This window comes from Manihot esculenta, chromosome 17 (assembly GCF_001659605.2).
Source record: "Manihot esculenta cultivar AM560-2 chromosome 17, M.esculenta_v8, whole genome shotgun sequence".
NCBI classification, from domain to species: Eukaryota; Viridiplantae; Streptophyta; class Magnoliopsida; order Malpighiales; family Euphorbiaceae; genus Manihot; species Manihot esculenta.
The window spans coordinates 32,589,512-32,608,600 of NC_035177.2; the positions used below are offsets into that span (position 1 = coordinate 32,589,512).

Consider the following 19,089-nt stretch of genomic DNA (forward strand, 5'->3'; position numbering starts at 1 on the left):
AAATAAATTGCAAACAGGAAAAAATAATTATGATCATAAATTGCAAAATCTACCTTTTGTATATAAATTTCTCTATAATATCAACATAAAAAATAGTGTTTACTTTTTTTTCCTTTTTCTTAAAAGAGGAAGAAGGAAGGAAGTGAAAAAGACATATCTAGATGAAAGTAACACGAAGACCAGACCTTAAAAATCAACTACTAACCACTAACCCCTAACCCTAACCGTAACACAACACTAACACTAATACTTCATAAACATTTAACAAACACTAACACTTAAACAAATATTTAAACATCACACGTAAATTTCACACTTCACTGTATGTACAAACACTTAATAAACACTCAAGAAGCACTTAATAAACACGCAAAAAACAGTTAACAAATACTTGAGCAAACACTTTACAAACACTAACAGTTAAACATCACACTTTCACATTTAAACACCTTTCACATTTGAACACCTGGAAACCTTAATACACAAACACACTCACACTTCACACTTAACAAACACTAACACTTAAACATCACACTTTCACACTTAAACACTTAACACCTTAACACATAAACGCATAATCGCACAAACACACTCACACTTCACACTTCAACATACACTTCAAAAAAAACTTACACATAACAAGCACTTAACAAAACACTTACACACTTCACAAGAACTTAACAAATACTAACACTTAACAAACACTAATTCTTAAATAAACAATTAAACATGACTGTTCACACTTAACACCTATACACCCAAACATCCAAACACTTCAACACTTCACACCACTTTACACTTCAAACTACACACTTCACACTTAACACTTAAAAACAAACACTTAACACTTTAACATTTAACACCTTAACACAAACACATCAAAGTTCATAAGCACTAACACTTAACAAACACTACGACTTAAACATCACACTTCACACATAAACACTTAACACCTTAACACTAACACCTTAAGACCTAAACACACATAACACTTCACATTTCCATAAATAGTTCACAAACAATTGCACTTAACTAACACTTACAAAACACTTCACAAACAGTTAACAAACACTAACACTTAAACATCACACTTCACACTTGAAAAAACGCTTTAACACTTAACACTTAAACACACACTTTAACAATAACACTTAAGCACCCACTTTAACACTTCACACGTAACACATAAACGCACACTTTAACACTTAACGCTTCAACTCCTTAACATCTAAACACTTAAACATCCAAACACTCCAACACACCAACACTAATTGATTTTAGATGAACTATTCCTAGATAACTCATATTTATATTATAGTATAGAAAAGAAGCTTATCCAAGTATATAATTTGTATGAATAAAATTAGATTTCAAAAACATGTTTAAATGAAAAACAAAATTTAAAAGAAAAACATCATCGTGTCCCACTCTACTAATATATAACAATAAGAAACTCTATTACTTCAATAAAAATTAGAAAGAATCAATCAAGTTTTGGCTTCCTTTTCATCTACTGCCAGTATATTATTGTGTAGTGCCAACTGTGCTTTTTTTACCTGCATGAAGGCATAGGAATCATGAAAAAGCTACATAATAAGATGGACAAAAAAAAAATAATCTTCCAATGCAACTTCTAAAAGAGTACATATACCCCAACCACATTTAAAATAGGTACGAGGCACACATGAGTCCAACAAAAGTTAGTAGATCCTCAAACAAAAAAGTCATTTATGAGAAGACAAAGATCAACGACAAAAATAAGCTAGAACACTCAAATTGCATCATCATATGAATTTATAAATGCATATGCTCTTACCAACTGAATATGAGAACTGCCCTAGAATCTCGATAAATGGCATGGACTCAAAATCTCCTGCAAATACTAACACTTAATAAAACACTTAAAAATCACACATTACACTTAACACCTAAACACCCAAACACACAAACACTTAACCACTTCACATCACTTTACGCTTCATACTACATACTTCACACTTAAAAACAAATACTTTCACACTTCATACTTAAATAAACACTTTAACATTTAACATTTAAACACAAACACACAAACAATTAACAAGCACTACAACTTAAACCGCACACTTCACACTTAAATACTTAACACAAACACCTTAACACCTAAATACACAAACACTTCACACGTCAATATATACTTCACAAACAATTACACTTAACAAGCACTTAACTAACACTTAAAAAACACTTCACAAATATTTAACAAATACTAACACTTGAACATCACACTTCACACTTGAAAAAACACTTTAACACTTAACTTTTAAACACACACTTTAGTACTTAACACTTAACCACTTCAAATCACTTCACATCACTTCACATCACTTTATGCTTCATACTACATACTTCACACTTAAAAACAAATACTTAAAAACAAATACTTTAACACTTCATATTTAAATAAACACTTTAACATTTAACACCTGAACACAAACACACAAACACTTCACACTTCAAATTTCACAAACACTAACATTTAACAAGCAATACAACTTAAACCGCACACTTCACACTTAAACACTTAACACAAACACCTTAACACCTAAATACACAAACACTTCACACGTCAATAAACACTTTACACATCAATTACACTTAACAAGCACTTAACTAACACTTACAAAACATTTCACGAATATTTAAAAAATACTAACACTTGAACATCACACTTCACACTTGGAAAAGCACTTTAACACTTAACTCTTAAACACACACTTTAATACTTAACACTTAAGCATCCATTTTAACAAATGTTTTACAAACACTAACACTTAAGCATTACACTTCACACTTTCACACTTTCACACTTCCAAACTTAAATACTTAACACGTTAACACACAAACACACTTGCACATTTCACACTTAAAAAATACTAATACTTAAACATCACACTTCACACAACACACTTTCACACATAAACAGTTAATTAGCTAAACGCTTAACAGCTAAACACACTTCCACACTTAAATACTTAACATCTTAACACAAGCACATTTACACACTTAAGAATACTAAAACTTAAACATCACACTTCACACGATACGCTTTCACACATAAACCCTTAAGAAACACTAACACTTAACACTACGCACTTTCACACATAAACACTTAATACTTAAACACCCTTGCCACTGCACCCTACACACACTTCAAACTTCAAACTTCTTCACATTACTTCACACACTACACACTTCACACATAAACATCCTTGCACCACTGCATACTTCACACTTCACAACACTTCACACTTCACACTACTTCTCGCTTCACGCTTCACACAATACACATAACACTTAAACACCTTTGCATCACTGCACACTTCACAACACTTCACACTTCACACAACTTCACACTTCACAATTCACACATCTTCGCACTACATCACGCCTCACACTTCATCACACTACTATACACTTCACATTTCACACTTCACACTTCATTCTTCACACTAATTTACACTACTTCACACTCTAACACTTCACCAAACACTTAACAAGCACCAAACAAAACATTTCAAAAACACTTCACAAGGACTTAAAAAATACTAACACTTAAAAAACACCTAAACACCCAAACACACAAACACTTAACTATTTCAAATCACTTCAAATTACTTTATACTTCATTCTACATACTTCACACTTGAAAACAAATACTATAATACTTCATACTTAAATAAACACTTCAACATTTAACACCTGAACACAAACACTTCGCACTTCACAAACACTAAAATTTAACAAACACTACAACTTAATCCGCACACTTCACAATTAAACACTTAACACAAACACATTAACACTTAAATACACAAACACTTCACACGTCAATTACACTTAACAAGTACTTAAATAACACTTACAAAACACTTCACAAATATTTAACAAACACTAACACTTAAACATTACATTTTACACTTGAAAAAACACTTTTAACACACACTTTAATATCTAACACTAAACCACCCACTTTAATAAATGTTTCACAAACAATAACACTTAAGCATCACACTTCAAACTTTCACACTTAAATACTTAACACCTTAACACACAAACACACTTCACACTTAAGAAACACTAACACTTAAGCGTCACAGTTCACACTAGACACTTTCACACATAAACACCTGAACACTTAACACCTTAACATCTAAACACCCAAACACTCCAACAACCCAACACTAATTTATTTTAGATGTACTATTCCTAAAGAACTCACATTTATATTATAATAGAGGAAAGAGACTTATTCAAGTATATAATTTGTATGAATAAAATTACATTTTAAAAATATGTTTAAATGCAAAAAAAAAAATTTAATTTAAGAATTACAAAAAATCATCATCTTGCCCACTCGGTAAGAAACTCTATTACTTCAATAAGAATTAGAAAGCACCCATCAAGTTTTGGCTTTCTCTTCATCCACTCAATATATTGTTATGTAGTGCCAACTGTGCTTCTTCTACCTACATGAAGGCAAAGAAATCATGAAAAAGCTACATAATTAGATGCACAAAAAAAAATAATCTTCCGATGCAACTTCTAAAAGAGTACTTTTATCCCAACTATATTTAAAACAGGTACAAGGCAGACATGAGTCAAGCAAAAGTTAGTAGATCCTCAAACAAAAGAGTGATTTATGAGAAGACAGAGATCAATTGCAAAAATAAATCTAGAGCACTCAAATTGCAATATCATATGAATATATAAATCTATATGCTCTTACCAATATGAGAATTGCCCAGAACCTCGATAAATGGCATGGACTCAAAATCTACTGCAAACATAAAAGTTGGGTGTAACAAAAAGAAAACTTTGAAAAGAGTGCCATCCAATTCAATGACACACATCAGCAGGTCCAGACATTCGTTCCATTGGTATCATTGTTACGCGTTCAATCCATTTTTTAATAGTATCTATAACATGAGGAATAATCTACAGATTGCAACAGTACAAAATGGGGATGCACAAAGCTATTGCAAGCCACAATGCTTGATGGGTTCAACAGTTATTAAATACCTGGACAGTTTTTTCAGATGATCTCCATTTCTTTCCTTATTTATAACATGCAAAAAGGAAAAAAAAAATTATTAACAAGAAGTTAGCTAGTTGATGATTCTTTCTAGATAGTTTTAAACATCACACTTCACACAAGAACACTTAACACCGTAACACCTAAATACACAAACACACAAACAGCTCACACTTCACACTTCAATAAACACTTCACAAACAATTACACTTAACAAGCACTTAACTATTACTTGCAAAACACTTCACAAGCAAACAGTTAATAAACACTAACATTTAAACACACTTAAATATCACACTTCACAGCACTTCACAATTCACACTTCACACTTAAAAAAACACTTTAACACTTAAACACACACGTTAATTCTTAACACTTCAACACATTAACACCTAAACACCCCAACATACCAACACTAATTGATTTTAGATGTATTATTCCTAGAGAACTCACACTTATATTATAATATAGAAAAGAGGCTTATGCAAGTCTATAATTTGTATGAATAAAACTACATTTCAAAAACATGTTTAAACGCAAAACAAAATTTAAAAATTTAAATATTAAAAAAATCATCTCCATACCCCACTTAAATAATATATAGAAGAAAAAACTCTATTACTTCAATAAGAATTAGAAGGCACCCGTCAAGTTTTGGCTTCCTCTTCATCTACTGCCAATATAATGTTGCGCAGTGCCAATTGTGCTTCTTCCACCTGCATGAAGGCATAGGAACCGTGAAAAGTTAGTAGATCCTCAAACAAAAGAGTGATTTATGAGAAGACAGAAATCAACTGCAAAAATAAACTAGAGCACTCAAATTGCATCATCATATGAATTTATAAATTCATATGCTCGTACCAACTCAATATGAGAACTGTCCTAAAACCTCAATAAATGGCATGGACTCAAAATCTCCAGCAAGCATGAAAGTTGGTTGTAACAAAAAGAAAACTTTGAAAATAAATTTTCATGTCATTTATTATAAGTGTACCTATAATGCCATCTAATTCAATGACACACACATCAGCAGGTCCAGACATGCCTTCCACTGGCATCATTGATACACGTTCAATCCATTTTTACTAGCATCTATAACATGAGGAACAACCTACAGGTTGCAAGAATACACAAAGGGGAGCTATTGCAAGCCGCAGTGGTTGATGGGTTCAGCAGTGGATAAATACCTAGACAGTTTATTAACACGCAAAAAAGAAAAAGAAATTATTAACAAGAAGCCAGCTAGCTAACAATTCTTTCTGGTTTCTCCTAGCATCAGACACAAAAATAATCAAAAGAGTGAAATTAAGCTTACTTGATAAATTTCTTCAGTACTGATATCATTGTCTCTTCTCAACTTGATATCCAGAAAATTCATAATTTCCAATGTCCAAGTTCACCTTTCAAACAATAAAAAAATGTTATTTTCTTCTCAACTTTGTAAGCTGTGATGCATTCAAACCGATAATCAATAGAGATGGTTAAAAAAAATGGTAGTTGAAAATTACTCAGGTTTTAGGAATTATAAATAAAGGAAATCAGAAAGTCCTGCACCTACAAAATAAAATAAAAAAAGCACATGGAAAAAAATGAATTACAAACATGAAAAAATAATTATGAGCACAAATTGCAAAATCAACCATTTATATATGGATTTCTCTATAATATCAACACAAAAAAGAATATTTACTTTTTTTTTCTTTTTCTTAAAAGAGGAAATAGGAAGGAAAAGAAAGAGACCTATTTGGATGAAAGTAACACGAAGATCACAGGCCTTAAGAATCAACTACTAACTACTAACCACTAACCCCTAACCCTAACCCTAACCCTAACCCTAACCCCACACTAACCCTAACACTTCATAGACACTTAACAAACACTTAACAAACACTAACACTTGAACAAACATTTAAACATCACACGCAAACTTCACACTTAAGTGTTTGTACAAACACTTCACAAACACTTAACAAACACACAAAAAACAGTTAATAAATACTTTAACAAACACTTCACAAACACTAACACTTAAACATCACACTACAAACAGAAAATCAAAAAATCCTGCATCTATAGAATAAAATCAAAAAAGCACATGAAAAAAAAAAATAAATTGCAAACAGGAAAAAATAATTATGATCATAAATTGCAAAATCTACCTTTTGTATATAAATTTCTCTATAATATCAACATAAAAAATAGTGTTTACTTTTTTTTCCTTTTCCTTAAAAGAGGAAGAAGGAAGGAAGAGAAAAAGACATATCTAGATGAAAGTAACACGAAGACCAGGCCTTAAAAATCAACTACTAACCACTAACCCCTAACCCTAACCGTAACACAACACTAACACTAATACTTCATAAACACTTAACAAACACTAACACTTAAACAAACATTTAAACATCACACGTAAATTTCACACTTTAGTGTATGTACAAACACTTAATAAACACTCAAGAAGCACTTAATAAACACGCAAAAAACAGTTAACAAATATTTAAGCAAACACTTTACAAACACTAACAGTTAAACATCACACTTTCACATTTAAACGCCTTTCACATTTGAACACCTGGAAACCTTAACACACAAACACACTCACACACACTTCACACTTAACAAACACTAACACTTAAACATCACACTTCACACTTTCATACTTAAACACTTAACACCTTAACACATAAACGCACAAACACACTCACACACTTCACACTTCAACATACACTTCACAAAAAACTTACACATAACAAGCACTTAACAAAACACTTACACACTTCACAAGAACTTAACAAATACTAGCACTTAACAAGCACTAACACTTAAATAAACAATTAAACATGACTCTTCACACTTAACACCTATACACCCAAACGTCCAAACACTTCAACACTTCACACTTCACACCACTTTACACTTCAAACTACACACTTCACACTTAACACTTAAAAACAAACACTTTAACACTTAAACAAACACTTAACATTTAACACCTTAACACAAACACATCACAGTTCACAAGCACTAACACTTAACAAACACCACAACTTAAACATCACATTTCACACATAAACACTTAACACCTTAACACTAACACCTTAAGACCTAAACACACATAACACTTCACACTTCCATAAACACTTCACAAACAATTGCACTTAACTAACACTTACAAAACACTTCACAAACAGTTAACAAACACTAACACTTAAACATCACACTTCACACTTGAAAAAACGCTTTAACACTTAACACTTAAACACACACTTTAACACTTACTTAAGCACCCACTTTAACACTTCACACGTAACACATAAACGCACACTTTAACACTTAACACTTCAACTCCTTAACATCTAAACACTTAAACATCCAAACACTCCAACACACCAACACTAATTGATTTTAGATGAACTATTCCTAGATAACTCATATTTATATAATAGTATAGAAAAGAAGCTTATCCAAGTATATAATTTGTATGAATAAAATTAGATTTCAAAAACATGTTTAAATGAAAAACAAAATTTAAAAATTTAAAAAAAAATCATCATCCTGTCCCACTCTGCTAATATATAACAATAAGAAACTCTATTACTTCAATAAAAATTAGAAAGAATCAATCAAGTTTTGGCTTCCTTTTCATCTACTGCCAATGTATTATTGTGTAGTGCCAACTGTGCTTTTTTTACCTGCATGAAGGCATAGAAATCATGAAAAAGCTACATAATAAGATGGACAAAAAAAATAATCTTCCAATGCAACTTCTAAAAGAGTACATGTACCCCAACCACATTTAAAATAGGTACAAGGCACACATGAGTCCAGCAAAAGTTAGTAGATCCTCAAACAAAAAAGTCATTTATGAGAAGACAGAGATCAACTACAAAAATAAGCTAGAGCACTCAAATTGCATCATCATATGAATTTATAAATGCATATGCTCTTACCAACTGAATATGAGAACTGCCCTAGAATCTCGATAAATGGCATGGACTCAAAATCTCCTGCAAGCATGAAAGCTGGTTGTAACAAATAGAAAACTTTTAAAATATATGTTCCTGTATTGTAAGTGTACTTGTAGTGCCACCCAATTCAATGACACACACATCAGTAGGTCCAGACATGCCTTCCACTGGTTTCATTGCTACGCATTCAATCCATTTATGAATAGCATCTATAACATGAGGAACAACCTACAGGTTGCAACAATACAAAAAGGGGATGGATAGCTATTGCAAGCCACAGTGGCTGATTGGTTCAGCATTAAACAAATACCTTGACAGTTTTTTCAAATAATCTCCCCTTCTTTCCTTATCTATAACATGAAAAAAGAAAAAACAATTATTAACAAGTCAGCTAGCTGATGATTCTATCTGGTTTCTCCAAGCAGAAGACACAAAAATAATCAAAAGGGATGTGCAAGTTAACCTTACCTGGTAAATTATTCCAGCAATGATAACATTGTCTCTTGTAAACTTGATATCCAGAAAATTCAAAATTTCCAATGTCCAAATTCACCTTTCAAACAACAGAAAAAATGGTCATTTTCTTCCCAACCTTTTAAGTCGTCATGCTTTCTAAACAATAATCAATAGAGATAGTAAAAGAATTATAGTTGAAAATTACTCGATTTTTAGAAATTATATAAAAAAGAAATCAAAAAGTTCCACATCTATAGAATAAAATAAAAAAAGCACATGAAAAAAAATGAAATGCAAACAGAAAAAAATAATTATGATCATATATTGCAAAATCCACATTTTTTATATGGATTTATCAACATAAAAAACAATATTTACTCTTTTTCCTTTTTCTTAAAAGAGGAAGAAGGAAGAGGAAGAGACTTATCTGAATGAAAGTAACACGAAGACTGCAGGCCTTAAGAATCAACCACTAATCCTAACCCTAACCATAACACTTCATAAACACTTAACAAACACCTCAAAAACACTTAACATACAGTAAACACTTGAAGTCACACGTAAACTTCACACTTAAGTGTTTGTACAATCACTTAGTAGGCACTTAAAAAAAAGTTAACAAGTACTTTAACAAACACTTCACAAACACTTAACAAACACTAGCGCTTAAGCATCACACTTCACACTTTTACACTTAAACACTTAACACACTTAACACACAAACACATTTCAAAATTACCAAACACTAACACTTAAACATCACACTTCTACACTTAAACAATTAAGCACTTAACACCTTAACACCTAAACACACAAACACACTTGCACACTTATACACTTCAACAAACACTTACACGTAACAAGAACTTAACAAAACACTTCAAACACACTGCACAAGGACTTAACGAATACTAACATTTAACAAACAGCAACACTTAAACATCACACTTCACACTTAACACCTAAACACCCAAACACATAAGCACTTTAACACTTCGCACTTAAGTATTTGTACAATCACTTAACAAGCACTCAAAAAATAGTTAATAAGTACTTTAACAAACACTAACACTTAAGCATCACATTTCACACTTTCAAACTTAAACACTTAACATCTTAACACACAAACACACTCACACACTTCAAACTTACCAAACACTAACACTTAAACATCACACTTCCACACTTCCACACTTAAACAATAAGCACATCGCACCACTTTACACTTCACACTACACACTTCACACTGAGACAAACACATTAACATTTAACACCTTAACACTTCACACGCTTCACACTTCACACGCTTCATACTTAAACAAACACTAACATTTAACACTTAAACACACACTTTAACACCTTAACACCCAAACAACACACTAACACCCCAACACCCAACACTAACACTAATTGATTTTAGATGTACTATTCCTATAGAACTCACATTTCTATTATAATATAAAAATGAGGCTTATCCAAGTATATAGTATAGAAATGAGGCTTATACATAATATAAACGCAAATGAACATAATATGAGTTTTGACAAACAAAAACCAAGCATAAAACAGAAATTTGAGACTATACCCAACACTCAGACAGATTTCTCAGCCAAACGGGAGGAGCTGCTGGATTCGCGAAGATGAGGACGAGGCCAAGTGTGGAGCGGTAGGGTTGTTCATAAGCTGATTTGGATAAAATTTATATCCAAACCAACTTGATCCAAACATAGATTAAATTTGGCAATTTTTTCAAGTGAACCGACCCAACCCGACAGCAACCATTTGATGGATTCGGTGGGTAAGGTTGAATTTTATTCGCTGATTGCAAGGCTCGCTGTCAACACAGCATTCCATTTTTTGAGGGAATTTAAATGTTGATAACACTAAATTACATTTTTTTTAGAATAACATAAAATACATTAAACTAATATAAAAAAATTAATTTGCCACATATTATCATATTTAAAATATATAATAGGGAGATTTACTATTTAATCCCTAGATATTGCCATTATTTACAAGTCAGTCCCTATATTTTCAAAACCCTATTAAAATGTCTCTCTCTTTTATTTCCATTACAAAAAGAGTCCTTCCAAGCCATTTTTTCTCCTACCGTTAAAATCATAATAAGAAGAGAGAAAACTTATAAAATCCTAAATTGCCCTTCTAGCCAAAGAGAATCGAATCGCCACCTCCTCCTCAACCACTCGCGCCACTCAAATCGCCGACCTCAGACCACCCTTGAAGGTGTAGGGCAAAGCAAGAGGTGTCTTTCTATTGAGAAGAGGAGGTAAGAAGCGCAGCGAGAAAAGGAGGATGCAGACGAGGCAATTGAGAAGAGGAGATGACTCCGCATGGTGGGACTCGAGCTTAAATCTCCGATAGTGGTGGCGCGTTCAACGGAAGATGGCTTAGGTGGATGCAAATGAGGGAACAAATGGAAAAGCGTCCAAGCTTTCGTGGGTCACTTGAGAAACAGAAGAATTTTCGAGCTGCGATGGAGAGGAGCTTAGTTTTATTGGTGGTGGTGAGAGGAAGAAGAGTAAGGAGTCACTTCGAAAGCGAGTTGGCTCACAGATTCATTTGCCTGCTCGAGCAGGGAATTTGAGTAGAGTTAAGGGGATTCTTCAGAACTGTGATGGTAATGATGCCTGTCCGCAAAAGAAAAATCGAGGAATGCCCTTCTCTTGTTTGCCGTCACCATTTTCCTTTCTCTCTCCACCACTTCGTCACACTCACACCACTACTATACCTTAGTTCTCAACCCTCTCCCTATCCAGCCCATCCTCTCCGATTACCAAGCAGAAACTCTCACCGCCACCGAAATAAACCCAACGGAGTCCACCTTCTCCGTTCAGTTGCATCACATTGACGCATTATCCTTGAACAAAACCCCACACAAACTCTTCAGCCTGAGGCTCAATCGCGATTCTTCGCGAGTCAATTTTCTGTCCTCTCTTGCCACCTCTGCCGCAGCAGCTAGTGGACGGGCCGCAGGTGGGTTTAGCAGCTCCGCAATTTTTGGTCCGGCTCAAGGTAGCATGAATACTTGACGAGCACAGGCGTGGGTTCCCCACCCAAGTACGTGGCCACAACAATGAAGGGTTGCTCGTTGGTGCTGCCGGCTTCTTGTGATTTGGCCGGGGAAGATTGCCATTTCCCTCTCAAAGTGGTCGCCGGATGTTTTAATAGGGGTGAGAATTAATTTAGAAGTTAAGGGTAATTTACTCTTTTCTCAATGAAAAGGCGGCGAAAATGGATAAAGGACTACATGGTTAACCGAGGTAAAATTGAGAGATGTTTTAGTAGATTTCTTAAAATGCAGGGACTGCCTCGATAATAATGACAAAATCCAGGAACTAAATAGTAAATCTCCCTATATAATAATATGATAATTATGTTTTAAAATACTAAAAGAAATAGACGTTTTAAATATTACAGTCTCAAATAGTCTTCTCGTGCCAAATAATGAAAAAAGCAACAAAACTACAAATTATATAAACTAAATGTTTCTAAATTCTTCATGCTGCTACTTTCTGACTATTGTTGACATAACTCTGGAGATTTTGAAAATAAAAAATATGGAAAATACACATTATATAAATGTAAGTGCAATACTTAAAAAAAGAATATAAATTACTGCTACCAGCAAAAAAAAAAGTATAAGAAAATTATTGACAATAGATAGGTAAAACAAGAGTAAAAAGTAGACTTCCACCAAAAAAATCATTCAATCTATAAAACAGCATTTGTTTTTTTATAAACTCTCCATATGATTGCGCTATTCAGGATACGTATATTACAAAAAGTTGACTGAGATTACAAACTAGGGGCAACATCTATCAAAATTTTACTGGGCGTATTCTCTCCTTTTCAATATTTCAAACTATTAGTTTAAGTATCTTAATTAGCCTATCATTGAAAATTTTGATCTTCATTCTCTCATTTTCACAGGAGTACTTGATTTTCACCTTTGATTACTTAAAAGGCACAAATTGTGGTGTGCCCATGCTTCGAGTTGTTGAATAGTTTTTCAGCTTTCAAGATCCAAAACTCGGACAAGCATGAGTGATGATTCTAATTATTACATATTAATGGGTCTACACTCTATAAGGACGGTACTCAAAACAATATTTTGATCAGCACCAAAACCTTGCCCTCCTAAAGAGGATGATGGGAAAATCTTTATGGGTAATTATCATGAAAATTTTATAGAAATAGTTGCACCAAATGTTAAAATATGATCTAAAACAGACTCTAGGAAGAGCAAACAGTAAGCCAATGACCCACTTATGAAAAAAATAAATAAATAAGGAATGGACTGTATACCTTCAACAATTCAGTGTTCTCAAGGTCTCATGCTCCATCACTAGTTAAAACATTTGAAGCTCATAAATTCAGTAACACAAAGACACAAAATACAGTGGTAACTAGAAAGATATAATCCACTGAAACTTCAGGAATATGAGTAGGTCTCACAGTGACATTGCTAGATTACTTTATCATATAATTTTTCAAATGAAATAGTTTACAAATACTTACTGAGTGAGGGAATCAATTCAATAATCCATTACAAATGTGACAATCAGCTAATATGACCTAGAAACAGACTTCTTAGAAAACTAAGATTATTGAAATATTGCGCCAGCCAACCAACCAAGATTTATTCTAGTGTGCTAAATTAAATAGAAACTTACTCTGAAGAGAACAATAAATTTGACATGCAAATGCAAAATATGTAAGAAAATGAAACTACAGTAACAGAAACAATGAGAGAAAAGGAGCAAATTGCCTGTAAGGCGATCGGCGTACACTAGTATCTAGAGGCTTTATTGGCGATCGCAGGAAGTCTTTAGAGTGGAGCGTCCGCCATAATGAGTCGTTTTCCAAGATTGGAAGATCGCAGATATGAGATGACAAAGATGTTCGGGTTAGAAGCTCTCTAATCAGGTTTTAACTGGATAATTCCCAACCAACCAAGAAAATGGAAGACTTTGAGTAAAATAGTTCAATCCGAACCAATTCTACATTGAAACCAAAATTATCGGATTGGTTTTGGTTGGATTAGTGGGATTGGTCGGGTTGGACCAAATTTCGAACAGCTCTAAGACAGTGGTTCAGGGAGATGAAGGGGAGGTCGCCGGCAGGGTTTGTGGCTAAGAGGCTGCCGGCGGGTGTTCTTGGTTGGTGCGAGCGGGAGATAGAAATGGTGGAAATACACACAGCAGAGTAACATGGGTTTGTCGGGGAGAGCTGGGCATTGGATTATGGAGAGGGAGCTGTAGAAGGAGATGGGAAATGGGGATTTCGCTATGAAGGGGAAGGTGGGTCTATTGGGAGAGTCGGTGGAGAGGATGCAATGGAAGGGGCTGTGTTGGACTGAGGATGGATTCTGATGATGGGTTGCCGACTTAGAAGAAGGAAGGAGAGGGACTGGGAACGATAGGGATCTGTGTGGCGTGAAACTTCATGGATCGAAGCTCCTGGTTGAAAGAGAGGGAGGCTGTGCCGAGGGAAGAAGAAGAGAGCGGAGGGAATGAGAGGAAGAGAGCGGAGGGAATGACAACAAGGACGCTATATATAGAGAAATTAAAATCTTCCTAAAGAACTTCCTCATCAACGGTAAAATTGAGGGGTTTTAAAATCCGAAGCAACTGCTGTGAGATGAAGAAACTGACGGTGAGAGAGAGGGATGCAAGAGGATGAGTTATAAGTGAGAAGAAGAAACTGACGGTGAGAGAAGGACTCGTTGAGAAAGGAGAGTGAAAGGGGGTGTTAATTCTTCAATTAGAGAATAATCATGAAATTATGAAATATTAACTAGCAAAATTTTAAATGGATGTATGCTTTAATTAAAAATATATGGATATATTTTAATTAATTAAATAAAACTATAATAATTATCTGAATTTATTTAATTATTCATAAAAATAGTTAAGATTATTAAAATTATTTTGTTTAAAAAATTTATATCTCAAGTTCAAACTAATAAGAGATTGCACCTCATTTTAAATTTTCATCAATAAAAAAAAATATTTATCGATCAAAGAAAATATCAGTATAAAATTATATTTTTTAACTTTTATTTAATAAGAAAATCATTAAATTATTTTTTCATAACCATATTACTAAATAGAATTTAGTTTAACTCAGACTGTCCACTAGATACAGTAGCTTTTATAGAGAAAGCAAGATAAAAATATTCAAATTTCAAAATCGCATAACTAAAGTTTCTATAAATACAGGTTAATTTTTACCACTTATAAATATGAAGTCAATTCTCCTTTTATTTTCTTTCTTTTCACATCTCCGTATAGTTGTGTTAATCTTCCGTTAGAAACTCGTGGTGAAAGACATTCGAAATGCTATGCATTACATTTCTATTTAATAATTGACTATATTAAAGGATAGTTATAGTAGTATATTAGATTCAAAAGAGAACAAAAAATAAAATGATCGAGAAAAAAATTTCTTTTTAAACTATAATAAAATAATAAACTAATTTTTAATTCCGTGATAATATTATTGTTAGTTAAATTTTATAGAAATTAATATACTATTTTAATAATATATGCATTCATGATCAAAATTAAAAAATAAAATTTTAAATAAATATCAACTTTAATTAAAATATAAATAAATTTTAATTAATTAAATAAAATTATAAAATACACTGATAAAAATTCTTAAATTTCCATTTCAAAAAACAAAAAAATTCTTAAATTTATTTAATCATCAATGAAAATACTCGAGCCTCGATTTCCTTTAAAAAATAGGATAGGTGATCCCTGCGATTGAAAGTTTCCGTTTGTGTTTTAACTCAATAACCCGCTAAACAATTCAAAACCAGCGAGAGAGCTCTCGCCCTCCATCGGCGGGATTGTCTTGGGCTTTCTCAGTTAACTTCTGACCAGCTCCACTGTTTATCTCTAAGCTGCAACTTCGTCCGTCCCTTACTTCAACCCCAATGCTTTCTCCCTTTTTCCTGCATCCTCAAACCATAAGCTGATGCCTATCCCCGGACATTGACATTTTTGCATTGCTTTGCTTTCATTTCAGCGTTTTTACAATATCGTTACCTGTAAATCCCAATTTTTTGCTCGTTTCTTTATTTCATTACTGTATCGTCTTCACTGCTTCATGGCCATTACGGTCATCACTGTCACAGTCTTTCTTGCTTGTATCCTATCCAACTGCCAGCAAAGGAGTAAATACACGATTGGGAACCCCTAAAAGTATAGATTGAGAGAGCTTTGCTGTCAATTTCAAATCTTCATATTTGTTTCAGGTGTCAAACTGAAAAAGAGGCAAGATGAGGATTATGATAAAGGGTGGTGTGTGGAAGAACACTGAGATGGGATCCTCAAAGTAGCTGTTATTAAATATCTGAAGAATCAATGAGCTCGAATCTCTTCGCTTCTTGTTCATAAATTTGCTAAATAGTGTAATTGCTGGTATGAGTGGCTTGAACCCTCCATCCAAAAGGTACTCTCTGCGTCTTTATTCTTCAATTTGTTTTTAGATACACACACCCCTTCATTTGCACTTGTATATTCATATGTTTGTGTTTAACTTCATTTTCAATATTTTAGAAATGTTCAGTAAAAAGTGCTTCAAAGATGGGCATCTAGTTGTTCTAGTTAAGAATTTATTAATTTAGCATAACCGTTATAGGATTTTGAACCACCACAGTATACAAATTTGGTGCTGTTAAAAAAATAAATTGAATCTTTTTTTTTTTTTTTTTTTTTTTGTTATTTAGTAAGAATTTTGGTTCTTGCCTTTACAAAATTATTATGTGCATATCAAATACCGCATCTTCTTTGGGAAATGGTGGATAGAGCATGGAGTTGACTCTATGTTTTTGAAATGTTATGGGGAACTGAAAATTAGTTGTTGCAGGATACTTCTTTTTGGAGAGGGTGATTCTTATTCTATGCATGAAGTGCCTTTTTGGGTTTTTGAGGATGCTGGGGGAGATGATGATCCTTCACAGTTTTGGATTTTTATGTTTGATGGACCCCATTGGTTATTATCTATTTTCAACCCAATTAAGAAAACTAGATAAGTTCCGATTAGCTAAGAAAGCCCCATGTTCTCAACTCTGGTCTCGTGCAGTATGTTTAGTGAAGAGAGTTTTTTTTTCCTTTTCAGCCCAAATATGGAAAATTATATGCCAAATTCTCTCCCTTTCACATTGTCAAGTCACAACTTGGGATCCAACTTTCTGATCATGAGCATTATATTTAATGTTATTGTTATACATAAAGGATAGATTAAATCCATAACAAACGAATAACGTTTATCTATTATTTTATTTTTATTATCTTATCTTATTTATTTATTATTAAATTTCCGTTATTTGCATTAGGAAGGTTCGTTTTTATTCAATAAAATAAGTGGAAGAATTACAAACAATTTGAGATCTAAGACTCTCTCGTTAAATCTCGTGACTGTGATCCACAATCTGGGACGTAATAATTATGTTCTAGAAATGATTGACGCTTTTATGCAGAGAGATTGATGCTTTTGTTCCATGATATTTGTAGACCGAGTGGATCAGAGAAAAAAGATGAGAAGTTGCTTCATCTTGCTAAGCTCATGCCAGCACAATGGAGAACAATTGCCTCAATTATTGGCCGTACACCATCTCAATGCCTTGAACGCTATGAGAAACTTCTTAATGCAGCTTGTGTTAAGGGTGAGAACTATGAACCTGGTGATGACCCACAGAAATTGCGTCCTGGAGGGATTGATCCAAGTCCAGAGTCAAAGCCTGCACGTCCTGATCCTGTTGATATGGATGAAAATGAAAATGAAAATGAAATGCTTTCTGAAGCACGAGCTCTGTTAGCCAACACTAGAGGCAAAAAAGCAAAAACTCAATGGAGAACAATTGCCCAATTGTTGGCCGTACGCCATCTCAATGCCTTGAACGCTATGAGAAATTTCTTGACGCAGCCTGTGTTAAGGATGAGAACTATGAACCTGGTGATGACCCATGGAAATTGCATCCCAGAGAGATTGATCCATATCCAGAGTCAATGCCTGGTCGAGCTTTTATCGAGCCGATCCTCCAGTAACTCCCCAATAACTTGGTTCATTTAAACTCCTAAGACTCAATGAAAGAATTCATTCAGCAAAATTATCACTGGACTCGTCTCAGTTCTACTCTTTAACTCGCAAGATGGGACTTTTAGATTTTTGCCCGTCTCCATCTTGAAAGGGGAGTGGTTAGATTATGCAAACGGTGCGCAGTAAATAAACGGCAAATGGTTTCAAGCCTAGGCCCTTATTTCCACAGCCCATCAGCCCGTCTATCTCTAATCCAAGCCCATCAAAGATTTTATCAAAACGGTGCGTGTTGAACAGGCTTCTCATGTTCTCCGGCATCAGAGAAAATGTCTCCCTTGTACAGCTTGATTTGTTGTTGTAACCTGTAGAATATTTCAGAAATTCTTTGTATTTTTATTCTCTAGAGCATTCCATGTCTATGTATAAATACATGATGCTATGAATAACAAATTAATTTGTTTTTTGCTCATCAAAATCTCTATATACAAATTAATTTCTTGTTGCTCTTTTATTCTA

At 33.5% G+C, this 19,089-nt stretch overlaps 1 protein-coding gene across 5 annotated transcripts in view; it reads right to left on the reverse strand.

Annotated features, from left to right (window-relative positions):
* Positions 1-15,251, reverse strand: part of LOC110605316 (protein farnesyltransferase subunit beta-like) — a 33,967-nt gene extending 18,716 nt beyond the window's left edge. The window contains exons 1-7 of one of the 5 annotated variants that reach the window (XM_043952684.1): positions 11,084-13,022; positions 9,511-9,595; positions 9,353-9,392; positions 9,025-9,081; positions 6,583-6,628; positions 6,390-6,474; positions 5,697-5,790 (exon numbers count right to left, since the gene is read on the reverse strand). The gene's annotated coding sequence lies outside the window, so the exon portion shown is untranslated. Of the gene's footprint in view, positions 1-5,696; positions 5,791-6,389; positions 6,475-6,582; positions 6,629-9,024; positions 9,082-9,352; positions 9,393-9,510; positions 9,596-11,083 lie in introns of all 5 variants that reach the window. The other 4 variants (XM_043952689.1, XM_043952685.1, XM_043952687.1 and 1 more) reach the window with 4 other exon arrangements.
* Between the last annotated feature and the right edge of the window lie 3,838 nt (positions 15,252-19,089).